We start from the raw sequence: 18,239 nt of genomic DNA on the forward strand, positions 1-18,239 counted from the left end.
AGCAAAGAGCCACAGCCCAGCCTGGGTGCAGAGGGGAGCACAGAGCCTCACCAGGTGTGCCACTGGCAGCTCGGGTGGAGATGCAGGCACCCAACACCTTCACGAGCCAAGCCATGGCAGCAGAAGGGCAGGTTAAGCTTAGCCACCCTTCTTTCAGAGAATCAGGCAGGCTGGAAGAGAGCTCCAAGCTCAGCCAGCCCAACCTAGCACCCAGCCCTGCCCAACCAACCAGACCATGGCACTAAGTGCCCCAGCCAGCCTTGGCTGCAACACCTCCAGCCACGGCCACTCCACCACCTCCCTGGGCAGCCCATTCCAATGCCAATCACTCTCTCTGACAACAACTTCCTAACAACATCCAGCCTAGACCTGCCCTGGCACAGCTTCAGGCTGTGTCCCCTTCTTCTGCTGCTGGCTGCCTGGCAGCAGAGCCCAACCCCACCTGGCTACAGCCTCCCTGCAGGCAGCTGCAGGCAGCAATGAGCTCTGCCCTGAGCCTCCTCTGCTGCAGGCTGCACCCCCCCAGCTCCCTCAGCCTCTCCTCACAGGGCTCTGCTCCAGGACCCTCACAGCTTTGGCGCCCTCCTGTGGACACCTTCCAGCACCTCAGCATCTCTCTTGACTGGAGGAGCCCAGATCTGGACACAGCACTCCAGGTGTGGCCTGAGCAGTGCTGAGCACAGGGGCACAAGAACCTCCCTTGTCCTGCTGCCCACACTGCTCCTGAGCCAGCCCAGGATGCCATTGGCTCTGCTGCCCACCTGGGCACTGCTGCCTCCTCTGCAGCTCCTCTCTCCCAGCACCCCCAGCTCCCTCTCTGCCTGCCTGCTCTCAGCCACTCTGGCCCCAGCCTGTAGTGCTGCTTGGGGTTGTTGTGGCCAAAGTGCAGAACCCTGCCCTTGGTCTTGTTCAGTCTCATCCCACTGGCCTCTGCCCACCCATCCAGCCATCCATTCATTGTCTTCAGTGCCACTGCACTGCCTTGTGGCTGTGGGGTGCCCTCTCTGCCTCCAGATCATGGAATCACAGGACTGCTTCAGTTAGAACAGACCTCCAAGCTCCTCCAGTCCAACCTTCCACCCAACCCCACCATGGCCATCAAACCATGGCCCCAAATGCCATGGCCACACCTTGCTTGAACAGCTCCAGCCATGGGCACTCCACCACCTCCCTGGGCAGCCTGTGCCAAGCCCTCACCACTCTTGCAGCAAAGAAACTGATGCTCATCTCCAATCTAACCCTGCCCTGGTACAGTTTCAGGCCAGTTACTCTCCTCTCACCTGAGACCAGGGAGAAGTGACCAACCTCCACTTCACTGCAGTCCTCTCTGAGGGAGTTGCAGAGATGCCACTGCTCTGCCCACAACCCAGCCTTAAGAGCCTCACAGCTCAGCTCTGCCCTGCTCTCCCACTGCCAGGCTGCCAGAGCCATTGCTGGCATCTGTTGCAGGCTGCCAGCCCACCCACCAGCATCTCCAGTCCTGCCAGTAGTCCCCTAGCAGAGGTCAGCTCTTGGTTTCTGCCCTCTGCCAGCCCTCCCACTTGCAGGCTCTGCCCTCCCCCAGCAGGCACAGCCTGTCAGACACGGCCAGCACAGGCAGGCTGCCATCCTGCCCAAGATCCTCAGTCACCCTCAGCTGCCAGCGTGGCTGGAGGAAGCGATCCAGTGCCCTCCAGCCCCACTCTGCTGCCAGCACTAACATTTGTGCAGGGCAGTCAGGCAGGGACAAGACAGAGCTGGAGGCCAACACATGCTGGAGCTGTCAGTGACAGCAAACGTTCAGTCTGCAGCCTTGACATGCAAATACAACAGCACAAGGGAAGACAGAATCCCTGCCACAGCTTCCACACCATCACACACTGGCAGGGGCTGGAACCGACCTCCAGAGACCAAGTCCTGCCCCCCCTGCCAGAGCAGGGGCAGCCAGGGCAGGGCACACAGGAATGCATCCATGTGAGCCTTCAAAGGCTCCAGAGAAGCAGACTCCACAGCCTCTCTGGGCAGCCTGCTCCAGGCTCCAGCACCCTCACACCAAATAAGTTTCTCCTCATGCTGAGAGGGAACCTCCTGGGGTCCAGTTTGTGTCCTTTGCCTCCTCTCCTGTCACAGGACAGCACTGAACGGAGCCTGGGAGCAGGCAGCTGCCCAGAGAGGCTGTGGAGTCTCCATCTCTGGAGCCTTTGAAGGCTCTCATGGATGCATTCCTGTGTGCCCTGCCCTAGGTGCTGCTGTCCTCCTCCTCCTAAGGTTGCAGGTTCCAGACACAGCTCTCCTGTCCTCCTCCTGCAGCCACAGGGTCCAGTCACAGCTTTCCTGTCCCCCTGCCAGAGCAGGGGCACCCAGGGCAGGGCACACAGCAACACATCCAGGGGGGGCTGAAAGCTCTCCACACAAGCAGACTCCACAGCCTCTCTGGGCAGCCTGCTCCAGGTCTCCAGCAGCCTCACACCAAACTACTTTCTCCTACTGCTGAGATAGAACCTCCTGGGATCAAGTTTGTGTCCACTGTCTCTTGCCCTGTCCCAGGACAGCACTGAGCAGAGCCTGGCCCCTTCCTGACCCCCACCCCTCAGGTATTCACAGGCACTGCTCAGAGCCTTCTCCTCTGCAGGCTCCCAGCCCCAGGGCTCTCAGCCTCTCCTCCCTACACAGCTGTTCCAGGCCCTTCAGCATCCTGCTGGACTCTCTCCAGCAGTTCCTTGTCCCTCCTGAACTGGGAAGCCCAGAACTGGCCACAATACTCCAGGTGTGGTCTAATTAGGACTGAGTGGAGCAAGAAGAGAATCTCCCTTGCTCTGCTGGCCACACTCTTCCTCATGCACCCCAGGAGACCATTGGCCTTCTTGGGTACCCCATGGATAACTTCCTGTCCACCAGGACTCCAATGCCCTTCTCTGTGGAGCTGATTCCACTTGTCATGAGAGGACACAAACTTTGTGGCTGCAGCCAGAGAAACTAACATCAAGAAGCAGGGCACAGAGGGTGAGAGGAAGGACCAAATCAGGCAGCATCCCCTGTGAGGAGAGGACACAGCCATGGGAAGCTTCACAGCCAGAGAAGGTGAAGGGAACAATCAGCATCTAGCACCTGCAGGGAAAGGGAAAGCCTCTGGGGTCAGCACTCCACTTTCTCTCCATCCCAACCAGGTTGTGCCAAGGACTGCAGTGAACCTTCGCAGCAGCAGCAAGGTCAGAGGAGTGGGAATGAACTGCAAATAGCTCCTGGGAGAAGCTCTCTGGATGTGTGCTGGGCACAGAGCACAGGAGGGAGTCAGCACCAGGACATCTCACATGGAAAGCAGCTGCTGACTTGGCCCTTGACTGCTCAGGATGGTTTGGGATAAAGGGGAGAGAATCAGAGAACCATTTGGGTTGGCAAAGCCCTTTCAGCTCACCCAGGCCAGCCCTTCTCTAGCTCTACCAAGGCTGGGGCTAAACCATGGCCCTCAGCACCACATCTCTGTGTCTTTTAATCCCCTCCAGGCATGGGGATTCCACCACCTCCCTGGGCAGCCTCTGCCAGGCTTAGAGAAACCTTTCACTGAAGAAGCTTCTTCTTGTATCCAGCCTAAACCTAAACCTCCCCTGGTGCAACTTGAGGCCATTTCCTCTTGTCCTGGCACTTGTAACTTGAACCCCACCTGGCTCCAACCTTCTTTCAGAGAGTTTAAGAGAGCCAAATGGCCTCAGCCTCCTCTTCTGCAGGGCCCCAGCTCCCTCAGCTGCTCCTCCCCAGCTCCAGACCCTTCCCCAGCTTTGGTGTCCTTCTCTGGACCTGCTCCAAGGAGGCAGTCAGTGCCAGCTTCACCTCTGCTGCCCTCCCTGCCAGGAATTCCCTTGCAGCCCCAGGCAGGACAACAAGACAAAGCAGCTCTCCAGGCTGGTAGACACTCTGCTGCCACAGACTGTCACCTCTCAGGCCCTGCAGAGGCCAGGGTGGTCCTTTGGTCCCGTGTTGTCCCCAGGCATAAGCCCTGGGGTGGCAGATGCCAACTCACCTGCGCTGCGGTCAGCAGCCGACTGTGCCGGTACCAGGCTGGGCTCTGGCAGCACCAAGCCCAGGGCAGGTCCTCCCTTGCCTCAAGTGAAAAAAGGCCAAAGTCCCCGTGGGGAGGTGCCATGGCACCAGCCTGCACCATTGGCTGCTCACACCCCCATGGGGACAGGCTTGGTGGCACTGTGCCCACTGGGGATGTGCAGTGCCAGCATGCAGGGGGCTTGCTCCTCTGTCCAGCACCCACCCAGTGGGCATTAGGTGCCAGCATGCAGGGGGCTTGCTCCTCTGTTCAGCACCCACCCAGTGGGCATTAGGTGCCAGCATGCAGGGGGCTTGCTCCTCTGTCCAGCACCCACCCAGGGGACATTAGGTGCCAGCATGCAGGGGGCTTGCTCCTCTGTTCAGCACCCACCCAGTGGGCATTAGGTGCCAGCATGCAGGGGGCTTGCTCCTCTGTCCAGCACCCACCCAGGGGACAGTAATGCCAGCATGCAGGGGGTTTGCTCCTCTGTTCAGCACCCACCCAGTGGGCATTAGGTGCCAGCATGCAGGGGGCTTGCTCCTCTGTCCAGCACCCACCCAGTGGGCATTAGGTGCCAGCATGCAGGGGGCTTGCTCCTCTGCCCAGCACCCACCATGGGGCATTAGGTGCCAGCATGCAGGGGGCTTGCTCCTCTGCCCAGCACCCACCCAGGGGCATTAGGTGCCAGCATGCAGGGGGCTTGCTCCTCTGTCCAGCACCCACCCAGTGGGCATTAGGTGCCAGCATGCAGGGGGCTTGCTCCTCTGCCCAGCACCCACCATGGGGCATTAGGTGCCAGCATGCAGGGGGCTTGCTCCTCTGCCCAGCACCCACCCAGGGGCATTAGGTGCCAGCATGCAGGGGGCTTGCTCCTCTGCCCAGCACCTACCCAGGGGCATTAGGTGCCAGCATGCAGGGGGATGGAGGCCTGGAGCAGGCTGCTCAGTGAGGTTGTGGAGTCTGCTTGTGTGGAGAGCTTCCAGCCTCATCTGGATGTGTTCCTTTGTGCTTTGGCAGGGGAGTTGGACTCAACAATCTCCAGAGGTCCCTTCCAACCCTTAACATTCTATGATCCTCTGCTCCTCTGCCCAGCACCCACCTTTTTGCTAAGCTGTGGTGGTCAGGAGCAAGCAGAGCCAACAGACAGCAAGGGAGAGCCCAAGGCTGTGCTCCTGGAGGACTTCCCACCCAGCAACAGTGCCAATCCCTCACTCGAGTGCCCTGCCAAGAGACTGGCAGAGCAGGAAGAAAGTGCCTTCCTCCCAATTTACCATCATCACCATCTACAAAGCAGGAATTAAACCCAGCCAGCCCAGAAGCCCAAGGGACAGTGAGGGTTGGTTTCTGCCTCCTCAGCAGCACCAAAGCGGAGCGGAGCTGAGCTGCTCGGGCATGAAAGGGACCATTCATTCCCCACCAGCCACAGAAGCTTGGCTCTTGGCTCTCAGCAGCCTGATCTGAGAAAGAAGGGAGTGCCTGTGGCCCTGCTGGGAGCAATAAGCATCTGCTCATGCCAACCTGCAGCAGAGCCCCATCAGAGCAGCACTCGAACACCCACAGAGCTGTTCCTGTTGGAGGCCTCGCAGAGTGTCCTCCTGGGACGCTGCCCGCTCGCAGTGGCCAAGCTGCAGCCTGACAGAGCAAGACAGGGCAGGGGTCAGCCCTGCTGAGAGCTGCTGGCACTCCCTCAGGGACAGCATGGAGTGCACAGGATGGATGGGACTCAATCTGAGGCCTCTGGGACACCGATGATGGCCACAAGTCAGGAGAGTCTGGAGTCATAGAAGCATAGACTCAAAGAATCAGTCAGGGCTGGAAGGGAGCACAAGGAGCAGGCAGTTCCAGCCCCCCTGCCATGCCCAGGGACACCCTACCCTAGAGCAGGCTGCACACAGCCTCAGCCAGCCTGGCCTCAAACACCTCCAGCCATGGGGCCTCAACCACCTCCCTGGGCAACCCATTCCAGCCTCTCACCACTCTCCTGCTCAACAACTTCTTCCTAACATCAACTCCAAACCTCCTCATTTCCAGCTTTGTTCCACTCCCCACAGTCCTATCCCTACCTGACAGCCTAAAAAGTCCCTCCCCACCTTTCCTGTAGCCCACTTTAGGTCCTGGCAGGCCACAAGAAAGTCACCTGGGAGCCTCCTCTGCTCCAGCCTGCACAGCCCCAACTCTTTCAGGCTGTGCTCACAGCAGAGCTGCTGCAGTCTCTCAGCATCCTCCTGGCTCTGCTCTGGACACTCTCCAGCATCTCCACAGCCCTCTTGTCCCAGGGGCTCCAGAACTGGATGCAGGACTCCAGGTGGGGTCTCAGCAGAGCAGAGCAGAGGGGGAGAATCCCCTCCCTGGCCCTGGTGGCCACACTTCTGCTGCTGCAGCCCAGGCTCTGCTTGGCTTTCTGGGCTGCAAGAGCACACAGAGACATAATAAGGCTCAGCTTGAATGGCTCCAGGGATGTGGCCTCAAGCACAGCCCTGGGCAGCCTGTGCCAGTCTGCCCACTCTCACTGTGCACAACTTCCTCCTGATGTCCAACCTAACCCTGCCCCGCTCTGTTTCAAACAGCTCTGCTTGGCCACCACCTTTGTGGCTCTTCTCATTCAGCCCTAGAAAGTTCCAATGTTTCTCCTTGAAAGAGATGAGAAACACAAAGAATTCTTCTTCTGAAATAAGGAAGAGGGATCTAAAAATCACTTCTTATTTTTTGGCCTCCTACCTTAAGTTCCTTCAGGCAGATGTTGAACAAGACATGTGCCAGAAATAGCCCCAACCTCAGCTATTTCAGGGCTATGAATTAAGCTCCATCCCTCCCAGTGCAGCAGCCAACAAGAGGCTCTGACACTGCACAGCATGAGAGGAGATCAGCAAAAGCTCTGGGTTCAACTCTTCTCACTAATGTTCCTTGCACAAGCTCAGGATGACCACAGGCTCACAGGATGTTAGGGGTTGGAAGGGATCTTCATAGACCATGGAGTCCAACCCACTGCTAGAACACAGAATCCAGCACAGGAACACATCCAGGCAGGGCTGGAAAGGCTCCAGAGAAGGAGACTCCACAACCTCTCTGGGCAGCCTGTGCCAGGGCTCTGGGACCCTTACAGTCAAGAAGTTCCCCCTTGTGTTGAGCTGAACCTCCTGTGCTGCAGCTTCCATCCACTGCTGCTTGTCCTATCCCAGGTACAACTGAGCAGAGTTTGTCCCCTCCCTCTTGACCCCCAGACCTCAGATATTTGCAGACATTGATCAGATCCCCTCTAAGTCTTCTCTTCACCAGACCAAACAATCTCCAAGCATGGAGCTTCCACCACCTCCCTGGGCAACCTGCTGCAGCAGCCTCCTGCTGCAGAACTTGTTCCTCACATCCAATCTCAATCTGCTCTGCTCTGGTTTGCAGCCATTGCCCTCGTCCTGTCCCTGCAGGGCATTGGGAACAGTCCCTCTGCAGCCTGCTTGTAGCCCCTTCAGGTACTGGCAGGCTGCTCTGAGGTCTGCCTGCAGCCTTCTCCAGGCTCAGCACCCCCAACTCCCTCAGCCTGTCCGCACAGCAGAGGTTCTCCAGCCCTCTGATCCTTTCCATGGCCTGCTCTGGACCCTCTCCATCAGCTCCATGTCCTTCCTGTGTTGAGGGCTCCAGAGCTGAATGCAGCCCTGCAGGTGAGGTGTCCCCAGAGCAGAGCAGAGCAGAGGGGCAGGATCCTCTCTCCAGCTCTGCCCACGCTGCTTTGGATGCAGCCCAGGCTGCTCTTGGCTTTGTGGGCTGCAAGCTCAAGCTCTTTTTGTCCTTGCAGGAGAACTTTTGCCCTTTCCCAGCCTGTGCCAGGACCCAGCACTCTGCTTCCTCTGCCCCAGGCGCCTGCGAGGGGCAATCTGGCAGGCACCGGTTCCTAAGTGCCTGCCAGCATCTCCACCGTGCCTCCACTAGAGCCGAGCTCAGCCGGGGGCTGATGTTTATCCCTGCACATTTCCACCTCCTTCATGGCACATCAGAGCCCTTTTGAGCAGGGGAACACCCCCAGGGCTGGCTGCTCAGCACCGCCCCGCCGGGGAGAGCCACACTCCGCCCGGGTGCCCTCCTGAGTCACCCCCAAGCGTTAACTGTTGCCAGGAGCTGAGCAGGACACAGTTATTACACTAATAACCTGGCTGCACAGCCGGGCCAGTGCTCCGTGCCTTAGTGAGCTAACAAGCCGTGTGCTAATTGACTTAATTCCAACCAGCCCAGTGTGTCCCCAGGGCAATGGGAGGGAGCCGAGGCAGAGGCAAAGCCTGGCTGCTGCCTAACAGCTGCCAGACAGCAGAGAGGATCTGCCTGGGGAGGAGGAGAGGAGAGCTGAGGCTGGAGCCTGCAGCTTTGGGAGGACAGCAGAGCTGAGGCTGGAGCCTGCAGCTTTGGGAGGAGGAGGAGAGGAGAGCTGAGGCTGGAGCCTGCAGCTTTGGGAGGACAGCAGAGCTGAGGCTGGAGCCTGCAGCTTTGGGAGGACAGCAGAGCTGAGGCTGGAGCCTGCAGCTTTGGGAGGAGGAGGAGAGGAGAGCTGAGGCTGGAGCCTGCAGCTTTGGGAGGACAGCAGAGCTGAGGCTGGAGCCTGCAGCTTTAGGAGGAGGAGGAGAGGAGAGCTGAGGCTGGAGCCTGCAGCTTTGGGAGGACAGCAGAGCTGAGGCTGGAGCCTGCAGCTTTGGGAGGAGGACAGGAGAGCTCTGTTTGGAGCCTGCAGCTTTGGGAGGAGGAGAGCAACACTGCAGCTGAACCCTACAGCTTTGGCAGGAGGAGGACAGCAGCACCTAGGGCAGGTCACACAGGGATGCATCCATGAGAGCCTTCAAAGGCTCCAGAGATGGAGACTCCACAGCCTCTCTGGGCAGCTGCCTGCTCCCAGCTCCTGTTCAGTGCTGTCCTGTAACAGGAGAGGAGGCAAAGGACACAAACTGGACCCCAGGAGGTTCCATCTCAGCATGAGGAGAAGCTTTTTTGGTGTTGAGGGTGCTGGAGGCCTGTGAGTCTGCCTCTCTGAAGCCTTTCAAGCCCCCCCTAGATGTGCCCCTGTGTGCCCTGCCCTGGCAGAGGGGTTGGGCTGGATGATCTCCAGAGGTCCCTTCCAACCACTACCATTCTGTGCCTGTTGCCCCACTCTGGTGGCTCAGCACTGCTGGAGAGCTGGAAGGAAGGAGCAGGACACTGAAGCGCTACAGGAACTCCAGATGCTCCCTGAGCAACCAAACACAGCCCCAGCCCTGCCTCAGACAGGCATGAGCTACAGGAACACTTAACAGATGGTCTGAGTTTGGCTTTGGGAAGGGGGCAAGAGCTGCCAGGCTGCTGCTGAGCTGCGTGGGGGAGTGTGGCCATGCAGCCTGTGCCTGCCAGCTCTCTGCCGGGCACACCCAGAGCTGCCTGCCACTGCCACTGCCATGGAGTGAGCTCCTGCTTCCCTTGGGGACGTGAGGCTCTGCCTGCCTGCCTGCGAGCTGTACCGGGGGAGGGGAGCCCCAGGCAGCAGGTGGTGGTTGCAGAGCACTCAGGGGTTCCCCGGAGGAGCTGCTGCCCTGTGCTTACCAAGGAAGCACTTTGCAGTCACCTGAGTAGCTCTGGCTAAGCAAACAGCTGAGCTGGGAGGAGAGAGATGCAGTTGGAGCTGCAAGAGAGGAGCAGGTGTGTTCGTGTGCCGAGGGACCGGCAGCAGCAGGGTCCTGTGCCACCACCCCTGGGGCTGAAACAAAGAGCACTGATCAACAGCACTGATTAGCTGCCATTTAATTGGGATGTCAGGGGTTGGAAGGGACCCAAAGAGATCATCGAGTCCAGCTCCCCTGCCAGAGCAGGACCACACAACCTAGCTCAGGGCACACAGGAATACATCCAGACAGGCCTTGGAAGGCTCCAGAGAAGGAGACTCCACAACCTCTCTGGGCAGCCTGTTCCAGGGCTCTGGGACCCTTCCAGTCAAGAAGTTCCCCCTTGTGTTGAGCTGGAACCTCCTGTGCTGCAGCTTCCATCCATTGCTCCTTGCCCTATCCCAGGGAGCAGTGAGCAGAGCCTTCCCCCCACTCTTGAACCCCATCCTCTCAGCCCCAGGGCCCTCAGCCTCTCCTCAGCAGGCAATGCTCCAGTCCCCTCATCATCCTCCTAGCCCTCCCTTGGACCCTCTCCAGCAGATCCCTGTCCCTCTTCACCTGGGGAGCCCAAAACTGAATGCAGTACACAAGATGAGGTCTCACCAGGGCAGAGGAGAAGGGGAGAACCTCCCTGGATCTGCTGGACACACTCTTCTGAATGCAGCCCAGCACCACTGCATCTCCTGGGAAGGGATGAAGAGTATGACCAGATGGTTTCCATCCCCCAGTTCCCAGCCACATGGCACTGAGAGGAATCATCCATCACCTGCAAAAGAGCAGGAGGAGCAAATTGTCCCCTTGCTGTGATATGTTTGAGGGCAAAGGATCAATGCCCTGTTCAGAAAGCCATTGGCTAAGTTGGTGGAACCTTTATTAACTTCCCTCTCAGTCTTCTCCTCTTCAGACTAAAACCTCCAAGTCCCTCAGCCTCTCCTCATCAGCAGTGCTCCAGTCCCCAGGTCCCTCAGCCTCTCCTCATCAGCAGTGCTCCAGTCCCCAGGTCCCTCAGCCTCTCCTCATCAGCAGTGCTCCAGTCCCCAGGTCCCTCAGCCTCTCCTCAGCAGCAGTGCTCCAGTCTCCAGGTTCCTCAGCCTCTCCCCATCAGCAGTGCTCCAGTCCCCAGGTGCCTCAGCCTCTCCTCAGCAGCAGTGCTCCAGTCCCCAGGTGCCTCAGCCTCTCCTCAGCAGCAGTGCTCCAGTCCCCAGGCCCCTCAGCCTCTCCTCAGCAGCAGTGCTCCAGTCCCCAGGTCCCTCAGCCTCTCCTCAGCAGCAGTGCTCCAGTCCCCAGGTCCCTCAGCCTCTCCTCAGCAGCAGTGCTCCAGTCCCCAGGCCCCTCAGCCTCTCCTCAGCAGCAGTGCTCCAGTCCCCAGGTCCCTCAGCCTCTCCTCAGCAGCAGTGCTCCAGTCCCCAGGTCCCTCAGCCTCTCCCCATCAGCAGTGCTCCAGTCCCCAGGCCCCTCAGCCTCTCCTCAGCAGCAGTGCTCCAGTAGCTGGATGTGAATTGACAACCTGATGTACCTGCACCAGCAGCACCAGGCAGGGTGCTGTGGCTGGACAGGTCCTTCCCCAGCCTGCTCTGCAGGAACAGCACTGCAGACTTAAAGGGAGGAGCAGAAGCAGCTGGGAGGCTCAGTGTGTCCAGCTGGAAGTCTAACAAGGCATTAACCAACTTGTCAGTGACAGCCTAAAGGGGCTGCCTGCCCAGGCTCTTCCTGCAGCCCCAGGGCTCTCACACAGCTGGTCCAAAGCTGATCTGCTTTGCTGCCTCTGACAGAGCTGCACCAACTCACTGCAGCCAAGGGAAACAGGTCTAGAACATCACTGACCTGCCAGCAGCAAGGTGTGGAGCTCATTATGGGGAAAAACAAATCAACAGGGGGGAAAAAACACCTGGAAAAGGCCAGTCAGAAGAAGGCAGCATTAGGAGAAATGTCTGTTCTGAAGTGGACTGGGAAAGGAGAAACAGCAGGCTGAGAGCAGCTGAATGTGGCCAGCAGTGTACTCAGAGGCAGGCCAAGAAGGACACCAGCAGCCTGGCCTGGACCAGCAATGGTGTGGCCAGCAGTAGGGCAGGGATTGTCTCCCTCTACTCAGCACTGGTGAGGCCACAGCTTGAGTGCTGGGGTCAGTTTTGGGCCTCTCACTCCCAGAATGACATGGAGGGGCTGGAGCAGGTCCAGAGAAGGCCAACAAAGCTGGGGAAGGCTCTGGAGAAGAGGTCTGGGGAGCTGCAGCAGTGTGGAGAAGAGGAGGCTGAGGGCAGAGCTCATTGCTCTCTGCAGCTCCCTGAGAGGAGGCTGCAGTGAGCTGGGGGTTGGGCTCTGCTGCCTGGTCTCAGGTGGGAGAAGGAGAGGAAAGGGCCTGAAATTGTGCCAGGGGAGGGTTAGGTTGGAGAGGAGGAGAAATGCCTTTGGTGGCAGAGTGGTGAGGGCTTGGCACAGGCTGCCCAGGGAGATGGCGGAGTCCCCATGGCTGGAGGTGTTCAAAGAATGTGTGGCCATGGCAGCTGGGGCCATGGTTTGATGGCCATGGTGGGGCTGGGTTGAAGATTGGACTCAATGACCTCAGAAGGCTTCTCCAACCCAAACAATTCTGTGGCTCTATGCAGCAGCAGCAAATCCTTTCACAGGGTGTTGGTATCCTGCAGCACCACATCTGCACTCGGGATCAGTCGCAGCCATCCCAGACCTGGACTGGAATCACATCACAAACCCAGTGCAGGATCTCCTAACAACCCAGCACAAACATTTTGCATTTTCCCACCCCTTTTCCTTCCCCTGGGCCCTTGTTCAAAGCTCTTTTGTGTCCCTCTGGCAGCAGAATGTGCTTTCAGGCAGACAGAGGCAGCCCGTCCAGAGATACGCCCTGTGCACAGCATCTTGCTGCTGCTGCTGCAAAGTTGGCAGCACAAAACACTTGCAGTTCCCTGCCCCTAAGTGAGCTCAGGGATGAACAAAGACATAAGGAAGGTGGAACCAGGCAAACCATAGAATGGCTCAGATTGGAAGTGACCTCAGAGATCATCTGCTGCAACCACCCTGTCAGGGGCAGGGACACCTCTCAGCTACACTCCGTTGCTCAAGGACTCATCCAGCCTGGCCCTGAACACTCCTGGGCAGGAGGCAGCCACAGCCTCCCTGGGCAGCCTGTGCCAGGCTCTCACCACCCTCACACTCAACAACTTCTGCCTCAGCTCCACTCTAACCCTGCTCTGCCTCAGCTCCAAACCATTGCCCCTTGGCCTGGCTCCAGACAGCCTCAGCAGAAGTCTCTCTGCAGCCTTCCTGCAGGATCCCTTCAGGCTCTGGCAGCAGCTCTCAGGTGCCCCTGGAGCCTTCTCCTCTGCAGGCTGCACACCCCCAGCTGCCTCAGCCTGTGCTCACAGCAGAGCTGCTCCAGCCCTTGCAGCACCTCTGTGGCCTGCTCTGGCCTCACTCCAGCAGCTCTGTGCCCTCCTTCTGCTGGGGACAGCAGAGCTGGAGGCAGGACTGGAGGTGAGGTCTGAGCAGAGCTGGAGGCAGGATTGGAGGTGAGGTCTGAGCAGAGCTGGAGGCAGGATTGGAGGTGAGGTCTGAGCAGAGCAGAGCCAAGGAGCAGGATGCCCTCTCCTGCCCTGCTGCCCACACTGCTCTGGCTGCAGCCCAGCACACAGCTGCCTGCTGGGCTGCAGAAGGGCACTGCTGGCTCCTGGGGAGCTGCTCAGCACCCAACACCCCCAAAGCTTTTTCCTTCAGGGCTACCCTCAACCCATCTGCCCTGTTTATATTTGTGCCTGACCCAGGTGCAGGTCCTGGGCTGCAGGAGGGCACTGCTGGCTCATGGTGATGAGATGGCACCAAGGAACATGAGTCCCTCCATGGCTACATTCAATACCACTAAACTTTTCACCTCACCCTCACAAGCCTTTCACCCCCCAAAATGTCACAGGGCCTTGCCACCTTCCAGCTGCTGCTGAGAGCATTTTATCTCCACAGGGGAGAGAAAGAGCATCCAGAGGTTCATGAACAGCTCTAAACCAAGTAACCCCCAGCCCAACAGTCCTTGGGAGGAGCAGAGATGGAGAGCAGGCAGCCCTACAGCACACTGAGGTGCTCCTGGCACTGTCCAGGCTCTTCCTGCAGGCCCAGGGCTCCCACACAGCTGGTCCAAAGCAGATTTGCTTTGCTGCCTCTAACAGAGCTGCACCAACTCACTGCAGCCAAGGGACTCTTAGAGCAGGTGATTCAGAGATGCTGCAGAGTGCATGAGCATCACATGCTGCAGTCAGCATGGGCCCGAGACGGACTCTGCCCCTCAGGGCTCTTCAGGCAATCTGCAAATCTGGGCCCATCACTCAGAGATGCTGGATCCAGATGTGTTTGACTTGGGGGTCTCCTCAGTGCTCAGCAAGAGAAGGTGGGGGGCAAGAGGATGAGGCCAGACGCTCGTCAGCAGTGCCCAGGTTCAGCACAAGGGGCACAATGGGCACAGAGTGGAACCCAGGAGGTTCCTACCTGCACAGAAGGAGAAAATTCATGGGTGTGAGGGTGCTGGAGCCCTGGAGCAGGTTGCCCAGAGACGTTGTGGAGTTCTGCTTCTCTGGAGAGCTTCCAACCTCACCTGGCCATTGTGATCCTGGGCAGGCTGCTGCGGGTGCCCCTAATAAGATCTCCAGAGGTCTCTTCTGGCCCTCACCACGCTGGGTTCTGTGAGCTAAATGCAGCACAACGTTTCCCCCCCTAAAAGTGCTGCTGCCTTACACCACAACAGTCTCCCTCCTACTGTTTCACAACTCTCAGCACGCCGACAGTTACGCAAGAGCAGGCACAGGCCACGCTCGCAGCTCCGCGGAGAAGCCTGCCCCATGCCAACAGCTCCAAAACCCAGTGGCTCCCTGCCTGAGTCACACCAACCCCCAGCCATCACCACCCAGACCCTCCTCTCCATCACACCTTTGCCTTCCCAGGGACCTACAACACCAAGCCTGGCACAGGAGCAAGGAAAGGAACAGACTGCCCAAGGAAGTGGTTGAATCATCATCACGGAGGGCTGCAGCAGCTCTGCTCTGAGGACAGGCTGAGAGAGTTGGGGCTCTGCAGCCTGGAGAAGAGAAGGCTTGGAGGAGACCTTGGAGTGGCCCTGCAGGATCTGAAGGGGGCTGCAGGAGGGACTATTGACAAGGTCTGGTAATGAGAGGAGGAGGAGGAATGGGTTTGAACTGGCAGAGGGGAGATGGAAACTGCATATTAGGAAGAGGGTGGTGAGACACTGGCACAGGCTGCTCAGGGAGGTTGTGGAGCACAGAATGTGATCAAAGATCACATTGGGTGATTCTGTGCTCCACAACCTCCCTGGAGGTGTTCAAGGCCAGGTTGGATGAGGCCTTGAGCAACCTGTTGTGGTGGGAGGTGTCCCTGCCTATGGCAGGAGAGTTGAAACTGGCTGAGCTTTGAGGTCCCTTCCAACCTAACCCATTCTGTGATTCCAAAGCTGTGGAGTTTTGGTGCTGAGGGATGTGGTTCAGTGGTGACCTGGCAGTGCTGGGTTAAGGCTTGGACTGGATGACCTGGAAGGTCACTTCTAACCAAACCAACTGCATGATGCCAAGGAGGGCTGCTTCCATGTGCCTTGCCTGGCCAGCAAGGTAGAGACTTCTCCCTGACCTGCCCACTAATTTTAATGCTGGCACAGGAAAAGGGGAGCAAAACAGCCCTGAGAAGCTGCCAACCTCTTCTACCTCCCAGTAACTTAATACTGCACTCCACCTCTTCTTCAAACAGCAGCTGGAGGATCTCCTAGGGCCCTGGCATCTTAGTGAGACATTAACAAGATTGCTGGGCATCAAACAAGACTGCGGACTTTGCTTAGAGCAGTGCTGGGCTCCAACTTAGGACAGGGAGCTGCTCCCTGTTCCAAGTGGGCCATCCATCTCTGCCACTGGTCTCCTGAAGCAGGACACTCCTTACTACGAGGGCACTCGGCGAGCAAAGGAGCCAAGGGCACAGCAGCAGGAGAGAAACTGTCCCTGTCTGAATGACAGGCAGCAGGAGCAGCACACACGTCCAAAATCCCACACTCAGAGAACCACGGAATGGGCTGGGCTGGAAGGGAGCTCCAAAGCTCACCCAGCCCAACCCCCTGCGCTCAGCAGGGACATCCCCCACTAGAGCAGGCTGCCCACAGCCCTCTCCAGCCTCACCTGCAATATTCATAGAATCACAGAATCAAGCAGGCTGGAAGAGAGCTCCAAGCTCAGCCAGCCCAACCTATCCCCCAGCCCTACCCAACCAACCAGACCATGGCACTAAGTGCCCCAGCCAGGCTTTTCCTGAACACCTCCAGGGACAGCAGCTCCACCACCTCCCTGGGCAGCGCATTCCAATGCCAATCACTCTCTCTGTGAAGAGCTTCCTCCTAACACCCAGCCTATACTTCCCCCAGCAGGCAGCCCAGAGAGGCTGTGAGGTCTCCTCTGGAGAGATTCCAACCTTGCCTGGCTGTTGTGACCCCGAACAAGCTGCTGAGAGCGCCCCTGCTTTAGCAGGGGTGGGGTTGGACTGGATGATCTCCAGAGGTCCCTTCCAAACCCCTACCACGCTGGTGTTTATTGCCTGGTGGTGAGGCTGCAGGAACTCCTCCTACCAGCCCTCACCTATACCTTTATTCACAGCAGCCTGGAAAGCAAAACACGCAGCAGGCAGCACCCAGGCCCCAGTGATCCACCCCTTATCAGCTGAGCACCACTCCAGTTCGATTGCCTTTCACTTGCCATTGCCAAGCAGCGAGCTCTGGAGAGGCGAAGCCACAGTGACTTGCAGTGATCACAATCACCGCAGACACAACCCCAGGGGAGGCACCGAGGCCACAGCAGGTCAGATCCTAAGGGCAGGGCGGCCGTCGGAGGCGAAGGTGCTGTGGTAGAACAGCCTCTTGCGAACGGTAAGCATCTCCCAGGCACAAGGTACCGAGGCCAAAGAAACACAGGTGGGATCCTGCACTGACAGTCCCTCTGACAGCCTGGCAAGGTGTAGAAAGGGAAAGCTAAGGAGCCCTGCAGGAGAGAGGCACTGGAAAATCCCATTTCCAGGCCGGTGCCCTTGCCCAGCAGGAGCCTGGCAGCTGCAGAGGGTACAGCCAGCGAGGAGCAAGGTGTGTGTGTGGGGGGGGGGATGTCCAATGGCCAGGGTGACCTTGAGGAAATCCCACACCGCCTGTACACATTGTCACTCTCTCCATCCAGGGGAAGAGCAGCACAATAACCTTGACCTACCTCACAGTGGTGCAGATCTAGCTTAGGAGAGGGTGGAAGACACACGGCGAGGTGAAGGGGGGGGCTCAGACGCAGGACCCTGCCCTTCGACCAGGGCGACCGGAGGCTACACACCACCCCTGAGCCCAGGAGCCCCGGAGAAACCTGCACACCGCTTCCGACGCAGAAAGCGGCGGCTCCGGGTCAGCACAGGGCACGGCCGAAACCACACACGTGTCACCCGCGATTTCCCCGGCCAGGACGGGCACAGGAAGGGCCGCGGCAGCCGCCGGTACCCGGCAGGGGCAGCCCGGCGCCGCCTCCCCCCGGCTCGCCTTTAACACCTGCGGCCCCCGCCCCAAAGTCGCGCAGGGGGACCCCGAGCCCCGGGATGAGAGGCGCGGCTGAGGCGGCCGGCACTCGGCAGGCTGGGCAGCGAGCGGGGAGCTCAGCGAGCCCGGCGTGAGGAGGCGCCGAGCCGGCCCGGGGCGCGGCGGACACAAGGGGTGCGAGGCAGCCCGCGGGCTGAGCGGAGCACCGGCGGTGCGGGGCAGCCCGCAGCTCCCGGGCTGAGGCGGACACCAAGGGTGCGGGGCAGCCGCCGGGAGAAGCCCAACGCAGGGGGCTCAGGGCAGCCGCAGCACCCCGGGGTGAGGCAGGTACGAGGGGCGCAGGGCAGCCCGCAGCCGCCGAGGCGAGGCGCCGACTCCTCCCCGGTACCAGCGTGCAGGAAAGGGCCCGCACACCCCCGCGGCGAGGGGCCGGTGCCGCAGGGGCCAGGCCGGGGCAGGGGAGCCGCAGCCCGGCAGCGGCAGGGGTGCCGGCGAGGCGCTCCGCGGGCCGGGACGCGGGGCCGGCCGCACTTACCGGCGCGGGGCGGCGGCGGCGGGTCCCGCCGGGGGCCGGGGCGGCGTGCGGCGCGGAGCTCTCGCCTGCCTGCTCGCTCTCTCCCTTCTCCGCTCTCGCCGGCTCAGCTCTGCCCCCTCTGGCCGCGCCCGCCGCGGCAGCAGCGCCGCCGCCGCCACCGGCCCCCCCCCCCCCCCCCCGGGGCGGCCGCGTCACCACGGCAACGGGGGCCAGGGCAGCCGGGCCTGGCCGCGGCCTTCGCCGCCGGCGGCGCTCCTCGCGGCTCCGGGCGACGGCAGCCACGGCGGTGGTCCCGGCGGCCCGTCCGCGCCTCCGGCAGCGAGCTGCCCGCTCCCCCCGGCGCAGCCGCCTCCCATCTTGCAGCCGCCCGGGTGGGCCGGGGGAAGGGGCAGTGCGGGCAGGCAGAGAGGTGGCACTGCTGCCGAGCAGCGGCCCGGAGCCGGGGGGCTGCCCCGCGCTGCTGTGCCCTCCCTGCTGCCCCGCTGCACCGCCTGGCAGCGGCCGCTCCGATCCTGC

The 18,239-nt window shown here is 60.0% G+C and overlaps 1 protein-coding gene across 1 annotated transcript in view; it reads right to left on the bottom strand.

Moving 5' to 3' along the window:
- Positions 1–17,847, bottom strand: part of SLC25A22 (solute carrier family 25 member 22) — a 46,547-nt gene extending 28,700 nt beyond the window's left edge. The window contains exon 1 of the mRNA XM_064163121.1: positions 17,724–17,847. The gene's annotated coding sequence lies outside the window, so the exon portion shown is untranslated. The remainder of the gene's footprint in view (positions 1–17,723) is intronic.
- Between the last annotated feature and the right edge of the window lie 392 nt (positions 17,848–18,239).

The sequence above is a fragment of the Pogoniulus pusillus genome, chromosome 24, assembly GCF_015220805.1.
Source record: "Pogoniulus pusillus isolate bPogPus1 chromosome 24, bPogPus1.pri, whole genome shotgun sequence".
In the NCBI taxonomy this organism is placed as follows: domain Eukaryota; kingdom Metazoa; phylum Chordata; class Aves; order Piciformes; family Lybiidae; genus Pogoniulus; species Pogoniulus pusillus.